Source organism: Balaenoptera physalus, assembly GCF_965194825.1.
Source record: "Balaenoptera physalus genome assembly, chromosome: 16".
In the NCBI taxonomy this organism is placed as follows: domain Eukaryota; kingdom Metazoa; phylum Chordata; class Mammalia; order Artiodactyla; family Balaenopteridae; genus Balaenoptera; species Balaenoptera physalus.
Genome location: NC_138898.1, coordinates 8,609,700 through 8,617,941, shown reverse-complemented (window position 1 = coordinate 8,617,941; position 8,242 = coordinate 8,609,700).

Below are 8,242 nucleotides of genomic sequence, written 5' to 3'. Positions count from 1 at the left end.
CAACCGTCAAAAATTATGGTATGGAGGATATTGATAACTGGGGAAAATGCTTTATTTTATACTTTTTTTTTTTTTTTTTTTTTAATTTTTGGCTGTGCTGGGTCTTCGTTTCTGTGCGAGGGCTTTCTCTAGTTGCGGCGAGCGGGGGCCACTCTTCATCACGGTGCGTGGGCCTCTCACTATCCCGGCCTCTCTTGTTGCGGAGCACAGGCTCCAGACGCGCAGGCTCAGTAGTTGTGGCTCACAGGCCTAGTTGCTCCGTGGCATGTGGGATCTTCCCAGACCAGGGCTCGAACCCGTGTCCCCTGCATTGGCAGGCAGATTCTCAACCACTGCGCCACCAGGGAAGACCTATTTTATACTTTTAAGTGAGCCAAGGAGGATGCAAATTCGTTTATAAAGTTCAACCTCAAAACATAAAAATTTTTTAAAAACTAATGGAAAGAATCATGCTCACACATTAGCTGCGTCGAAATTGGGAAAGTACGGGTGATTTTCCTTTTTAATGGTCTACTGGGGTGGTGGTTGTTTTTTAATTTATCAGGAAACCCACGTCTTTCCTTCCCAGAGCAACCTGGAGCAACCAGAGGGCAGCAAAGCTCTGTGGCCCAGTGGTTAGGTGCGGTGGTGGGGAGGGGATGCTCGCTCCATATTCTGGGTTCAAATCTCAGCACCTCCGCCTCACCAGCTGTCTGCCGGTCATATAAACGCCTCAAGGTCTAGTTTCCTTCCCTGTAAAACGGGAATGATATCAAGTTCCTGTCTCAAAGGGGAGTCATGAGAATTAAATGTCAGTACATAGAAAATAAAAATATGGAATTACCATGTTGTATACCTAAAACTAATATCATACTGTGTCAACTATACTTCAATTTGAAAAGAAAGAAAGAAAAAAAGAAAGAAAGAAAGAAAGAAAGAAAGAAAAGAAAGAGAAAGAAAGAAAGAGAGGAAAGAAAGAAAGAAAGGAAGGAAGAAAGAAAAAAGAAAGAAAGAAAATGCACAGCCCGATGCAAATGCTCAGGAAAGGTGAACGCTCCTCCAGTCTGGTAGAAACAAGAAATGCATTTAGGGAAATTCAGATGAGTTACTTGCCCTTCGAATCTTGATTTCCTTAACAAGTTTCTCTCAAGCCAAAAGAGTTAACACCTTTAGAAGAATGCCTCCTCGAGTCTTAATGAAGTTTTCGTGGATTTGTTTTTCATGAAATTTTCTTTTTTATCCAATTTAAAGGATTACCCTTTAGTCTTCATATTTTTCCAACTGTCTTGCCCTTTTATGAAATGACGGCAATAGTAAACGCCAACTGTATTTTTTTATCCCCTTAACTGGCAAGATCAAAACTCGATATCCACCCCTATGATGACACCAGTTTTTCAGTGTTATTGGTTAATGAAATTCCAAAAATCTCAGCACCCTGGCCTCCCCAACCCAATGGAAGGTCTTCTTGGACAGTCGCTTTCAGCTGCTTTTGAGATGTTTGTCGTGCACTTGGCTGCCCTCGAGTTAGAAAGTTCTTCCTCGGGGAAGCGGTGCCCTTTCTTTGGGTCCTCGTCTGTCTGTGACAACCAGCACAGGGGGAGTGAACCAGGGACCACGCTTGGGCAGCTCTGATGCAATCGTCGGGCAGACATTTGGGAGCGTGTGCTGTGAGCCCTTTCCCTCCCATGGAAGAGGTGAGAATCCTCGCTGTGGTTTTCGGAGCTGATGCCTGGTCTGTTTTATATTTGTTGACCCAGCGATCTACAGTCGTTGATTAATTTCCTAAAGTTGGCCTAGAAACCCAGCAGCCAGCCTGCTGTAGGTGACTGAGGCCTTTGTTCCCTTACAATTGCTATTCTGAGCGAATACTGCCCCCGTGTGGACAGAGGCTGCATTACCATTGCCTGGGAAAAAACCTTTCCGGGGGCCACCGTTTAAGGAAGTGACTCTAATGGGCTTTCCCTAATAAAACTCAAGTTCCCTCTCTACCTGTCCTCGTGTTTAGGTTCTGAGTGTTCCAGAAAAAGTAGTCCAATTAAGTAGAGACTGCTCTAAGATGAGGGTGTGAATTTAGGCTCCACTGCTAAGTGGACACCCCCTCCCAGGCTCAGTTTTCTTTCTTTTTTTTTTTTTTTAACATCTTTACTGGAGTATAATTGCTTTACAATGGTGTGTTAGTTTCTGCTGTATAACAAAGTGAATCAGCTATATGCATACATATATCCTCATATCCCCTCCCTCTTGCGTCTCCCTCCCTCCCACCCTCCCTATCCCACCCCTCTAGGTGGTCACAAAGCACCGAGCTGATCTCCCTGTGCTATGCGGCTGCTTCCCACAAGCTATCTATTTTACATTTGGCAGTGTATATATGTCCATGCCACTCTCTCACTTTGTCCCAGCTTCCCCTTCCCCCTCCCCATGTCCTCAAGTCCATTCTCTAGTAGGTCTGCGTCTTTATTCCCGTCATGCCCCTAGGTTCTTCATGACCTTTTTTTTTTTTTTTTTTTTAGATTCCATATATATGTGTTAGCATACGGTATTTGTTTTTCTCTTTCTGACTCACTTCACTCTGTATGACAGACTCTAGGTCCATCCACCTCACTACAAATAACTCAATCTCGTTTCTTTTTATGGCTGCAGGCTCAGTTTTCCAATCAATAAAATGGACCAGCAAGCCCCACACATAACTTGTGAGACTGAGATAGAAAAACCAAAAACTAAAAACAAAATACAGCCTATGCTCCTTGGCATGAATAAGGAGTCAGTAAACATTCACTAGAATCAGTTCTCATAGAGAATTTTATGCCCATATTATATAACAATTTTTCAAATGTTGTAATTAATAGGGTACCAATTCACTGACTAGCACAATAGAAGTCTTGGTGCGTTTTGCCATGAAGGGTTGCCTCAGTGACTATCATCCATTCATTTATTCATTAAATATATATTTAATAATATTTAAAATAAAATATATTTCTTTAGCAACTCCTGTTTATCACTGTTCCAGGCATTCAAGACTCAATCGTAAAGTGCAATTACTATCGTTTAGACTAAAAGTCCGGGGGAAAGTAACACACTAAAAATGGGTTTTCCTATTGAAAAAGAAAAGAAAAAAAAAGTGTATGTGATATAATAACCCATATGACTAAACAATTCCACTCCTAGGTATATACTCAAAAGAACTGAAAACAGATATTCAAACAGAAACGTGTATGTGCAAGTTCCTAGCAGCACTATTCCCAACAGCCAAAAGGCAGAAACAACCCAAACACCTATCAACAAATGGAAGGTAAACAAATGTGCCGTATCCATACGATGGAATATTATTCAGCCATGAAAAGGAATAAAGCACTGATTCCTGCTGTCACATGGGTAAACCTTCAAAACATGATGCTGAGTGAAAAAGCCAGGTACAAAAAGTTCCATATTGTATGATTCCATTTGTATGAAATATCCAGAAAAGGTAAAGGCATAGAGACATTTGCATAGTTATAACTACTGATTTTTCAGCTTTTAGAATCAAACTAGATAAGTATGGACAACGTTCTTACGGTTCTTATGGTTCCAGAACCCAGATCAAGTGTCACCAGTCTTGAACATGGAACAGAAAAAGTACAAATGACACAAATTGAGAAGTGGAAGCAGAGATGTGATGAGACGGGGCAGACACCATCGTTATCATCATTTCACAAGAGGGGAGGCAGAAGGTCCACAGTAGAGCAGCTGTCCTCAACTGAAGGAGGTGCTGCCCACCCCAAGGACACTTGGCAACATTTTCCTCACGTAACAGGCAGACCCTCCACTCTGGGTAGGGGTGTGGGCAGGAATGCTAATGTTCCGTCTTGCAATAAATGGTCAGTTCCACGCAACACAACTTTGTCCCCCCCGAAATGCCAACAGTGTCCCCACTGAGAAACACTGCAACGGGCAAACTAAAAATCCTGGCACAGTGGAATGGAGAGGATTCGAGAGACAAGAGCTAGTAGCCATATCGCTGGTAATGCCAGTAGAAGGTTGGAGAAACGGTCTTGCATCAGCAGAGCAGCACTGAGGGGGTAGGGAGGTAGTGCAAGACCCTCGTTTTTCACTATAAACACTATTTGGCTGTTTTAACCATTTGCATGTGTGATGTTGTTTAGTTTTACATAAATGGCCATTTCAACAGTATGGAAAGGGCTACGACATAAGGAAACGCTATCAGCTACAACATTTCACTTGAATTTTTTAATGTTTTCTTATGTCACATGCCCTTTGGTTTCAAAGGCAAATCCAGCTTGGAACTACAGAGCAGCTGCTTGTTTTTCAAGGGAAGAACACGCATCATTTGAAGCCACATAATTCACATCTCTTCTCAACAAAGGAGCACCCACGCTTGTTTACCTGATGACGGCGCCACCATGTGGCAATGATGTGTCCCCAACCTCAGTCCACACTGCCTGAATGAAGACTCTCGGAGAATTTCTAATTTTGTAGCATTCACACTATTGCAAATTTGGTGCCTACCATGGAACGCTAACATGTATCTAATTCACAATTTCAAATTTGCATGAAGTAAGACCTCGCTGTGTCAGCTGGGGTCCTGTCAGGTGGATGCTACTTCTGAAAATCTGTAAACTTCTCAACCCCGGGCGTCGTTTGTATTGTAGACGAAAGGAAGCCATCGAGTTGGCTGTGATTTGCGATTATTTGCTTTATATTAAGGATCAGCAAAAGGCAATAAAAAGAGTCATTAGAGGATTCCATTTTCCCATTTGCTACACTTGCCTGCTCACCTTCAAAACTAACCGATACTAATGAGGGAGAGTTCATACAAGTTCAACCAAAAGTTCAAGGCTTGCTGTTGATTTTTGACATTGCCTTACTCCTTCTGGTCAATAAAACCATGGATCTTGTCGTTCTGCAGCTTTGCACCCTGCATCTGTTGGCCACATGATAATGGAAACTCCTTAACCGGCTAACCAGCACCTCTGCAGCCTCTTCAAACCCTGCCCTGGCAGAAAATTCTCTTACTCAAGTGGATCCCACCTACTGATGATCCCTGAAGTGGGTCTTTCTGCCTTCCACCGCCAGAGGGAAGTTGGAAGGGAACAGCAGGCGCAAACCCTCTCAGATCCATGTGCAAGTCTCAGATTAGGTGACATTCCAGGAAGCCCTGCTGACCTTCCTTATGGGGTTCAGATGCACCAACAGGTGGGGTCTTCCAGGAATGGGAATCAAGTTCAACATGGTGGGATGAGCAGCCCCACAGGGTCTCTACTGTAATGAAAGCTCAACCCCACTTGGAGGTAACCTCAGTGACTCAATGACCATGTCCCGGCATGGAGCTGGAATACGGCTGTGACTAAGTCCAATCATGTTAATCCTCTGCTCAAAGCCCTCAGTAGCTCCCCATCACACTCAGAGCAAAAGTCAAATCCTTCCAACAGCCAGCAGGTCCCCATCTCCTCTCTCCTCAGCCACCTGGCCAGCTGGCCGCCTGCACCTTCTCACTGTTCTTGAGTAACCCAGGACCTTTGCACGAGCCACACTAAGCCAGATCTACTTCCGGAAGTTCTTGATGAAGTCACCTTAGAAGGGAGGAGGGGGTGGAGGGAAGAGAAGCAGGGAGACAGGAAAGCAGGATGGGTTTGTAGAGAAAGAGAAGAGGGCGGGAGGGCACAGGCTCAATCCGCTCCCCCTGGAGCTCCTTCCTCCAGGACTAGATTTCCTTTAATGTTGGGACTTCACCACACCCTCCCCCCACTTTCCAGGATCACTGATTTGAACCTGGACTTTCCTGCCCCACATCCTCCCTGTAAACTAGAAGGCAGAGGCATCTCCATCCTGCCCCTGGTTTTCTCTGAAGCCAGCATCTGAGGCAAAGAGGAGAAGACGATGGCAACCAGTTTCTTTCTTCCTTTTTTTTTTTTTTTTTAATTAAACTGGGTTTGGGGCATTCCTGGAAATAAACATCAAAATAGAAGTGTCATTCTACTGTAGAGTTACAGTCACTGAGTAATGAACATAAAGGCTAGCTCGTGGGATGTTGAATTACAAAAATGTTAAATATTTCAATAAAATCATATTAATAGAGTCTCATAGTTCCTGCAGCATTTGCAATAACACAAATCACTATTGCTCTGTCTTGGGAAATTTTGTCCCAAATAGTTGAATAGCAAAGCTGGTTGGACGAGTAAACGAAGCTTGTTTACCACAGCGCCACCTGGTGGTGTAGTTTTCAGAGATGGAGAAGGCTGGAGAGACTTGGGGGCTGGTGACGTATGAGCACTTGAACGTGGATTATCCAAGGTAAAGGAGGTACCAGGCATGAAACAGCAAGGGCATCACTGCTGAAAGAGGAAGGTGCCTAAGATGTTCCAGAAGGATAACCAAGTCCCCTGTGGTTGCCGTAATCAATGAGAGGAGGGGATGGGGGAAACCAGGGGTCAGATCTGGTGAGCAAAGCCATGGCCAGGATTGGGTTTTATACTGTGAGTCATGTAAGATCATTGCAGGGTTTGAGCAAGGATGGGGTAAAATGACCTCTATTGTAAAAGATAGTTCTGGCAGTCATGTGATTAGATGGAAAAAGAGGTTAAAGAGGGAAGAGGGGAGACTGAAAAGGTGAAGTCATCAAGGTGAAGTTCGTGTCTTGGTCTAGGGTGATGGCAACGGAGGTGATAGGAAACGTCCATGAGTCCGGATGTGTTTTGAAGGAATGGAGGGAACAAGTTCGCTCTTAGATTGGACGGGAAGTGAGAAAGAGGAGCCCAAGGTGACTGAAAGGGTTTGGTCCCTTCCACAGAGTGAGGAAGATGGGCTGTCCTGGGTTGCCATCATTCCAGGCATGCTGAGCTCAGATGCCAGCTCCCCAGCTGTGCAAGAGGCAGCTGTGAGCGACACATCTGGGCTCAGGGGCAGGGCCAGGGCGTGGACAGTCCTGAGGCTGGACCAATGCGGACAGAGCCCTGAACCCTGGGTCCTGCCATGTCAAGAGGCATGGAAGGGGAAGATCCACCTGTTCCTAAAATCCCTGCTGGGGCTGCTGCAGGTTAAAGTGAAAATCCCTGGGGCGCTGAGGACGGCAATCAGTCCACTGACGATGATGCTTGTGAGGCAGAAGCTCAGGGACACTTTAACCATCATTACGATGAGATTACAGCTGCCCAAACAGAACATCCAGGAACCTTAGCTAACTTCTCACTCTTTGGAGTAAATAAGAATCACCTGGTGTGCTTGGTAGGCATTCAGGTTTCTCAACCCTGCTCCAGACCTGCCAACCAGAATCCAGGGGAGGTCGGGCTGGGAGACATGCCAGGTGATTCTGATTCTATGGCTACAGTCCATAGGAGCCATAGACATTCAGGAGTTTGATGTGTGTGCAAAAGTGAGGATGCAATTTCACTGTGACGAATAAGGGTAAAGGGCAGAAAAGAAATGTGATTTTTTTTTTTCTTCTTTGGTATAACTTTTCATAAACTCACATGTGACAAAAGATTGGAAATCTTTTGTCACATGAGTATGTCCCATTCATACTAGGAAGTAGAATCTCATTGAAAGGCTGTACAATTGGATTAACATCAGGTGCCCAAGTCCCAGACATTGGCACAGAGATGTCACCCGGGCACCACAAACGGCCAACTTCTGAGGAAGGAAAGGCAGACTTAGGTCTAACCAAGTCTGAAAATGAACCTGAGATTCTGCACTTCTCTCTGACCCTTGGAAAGAGAGCCGAGTGTAACAGAAGAGATGTCTCCCTCATAACGCCCAGCAAAGCTGTCTGGCCTTGGGATCACACGTGGCCTTCTGGGGACCTCGGGCTCCTCCCCAAGGATGGGGTCGAGTGCAGCCTCTGGAAGTTCAGCTCTCTCACCCTCTTGACATTACACAGCCACGGAGGGCTCTTGCCTTCTTTCTTTTGCAGCACTTGCCTGAGCCGGGCTAAGATATGGTCAGCCTATCCATGCAAAAATTTTGAACTTTAGCTATTTGAGAAACTGTACAGAAAAAAAGGGTTGAATACATGAAAGTAGTTAACAGTCACACACTGTACGTGTCCAGAGGTGATGCAGTAGAAGTGCGATGGGATGAAGAAGCCCCTGCCTCCCCAAAATTGAGATCTACTTTAAACCTCTAGACTTTTATTTACCCGTTTATAGGACTACATATAGAGGCTGGAGACACAGGTTAGACGAAACCACAAATATGCAATAAACCCAAACAAGAAAGTGAGAACTTCTATAGGACAAATGACCCAGTTTCTTCAATAAATAAAATGTCATGA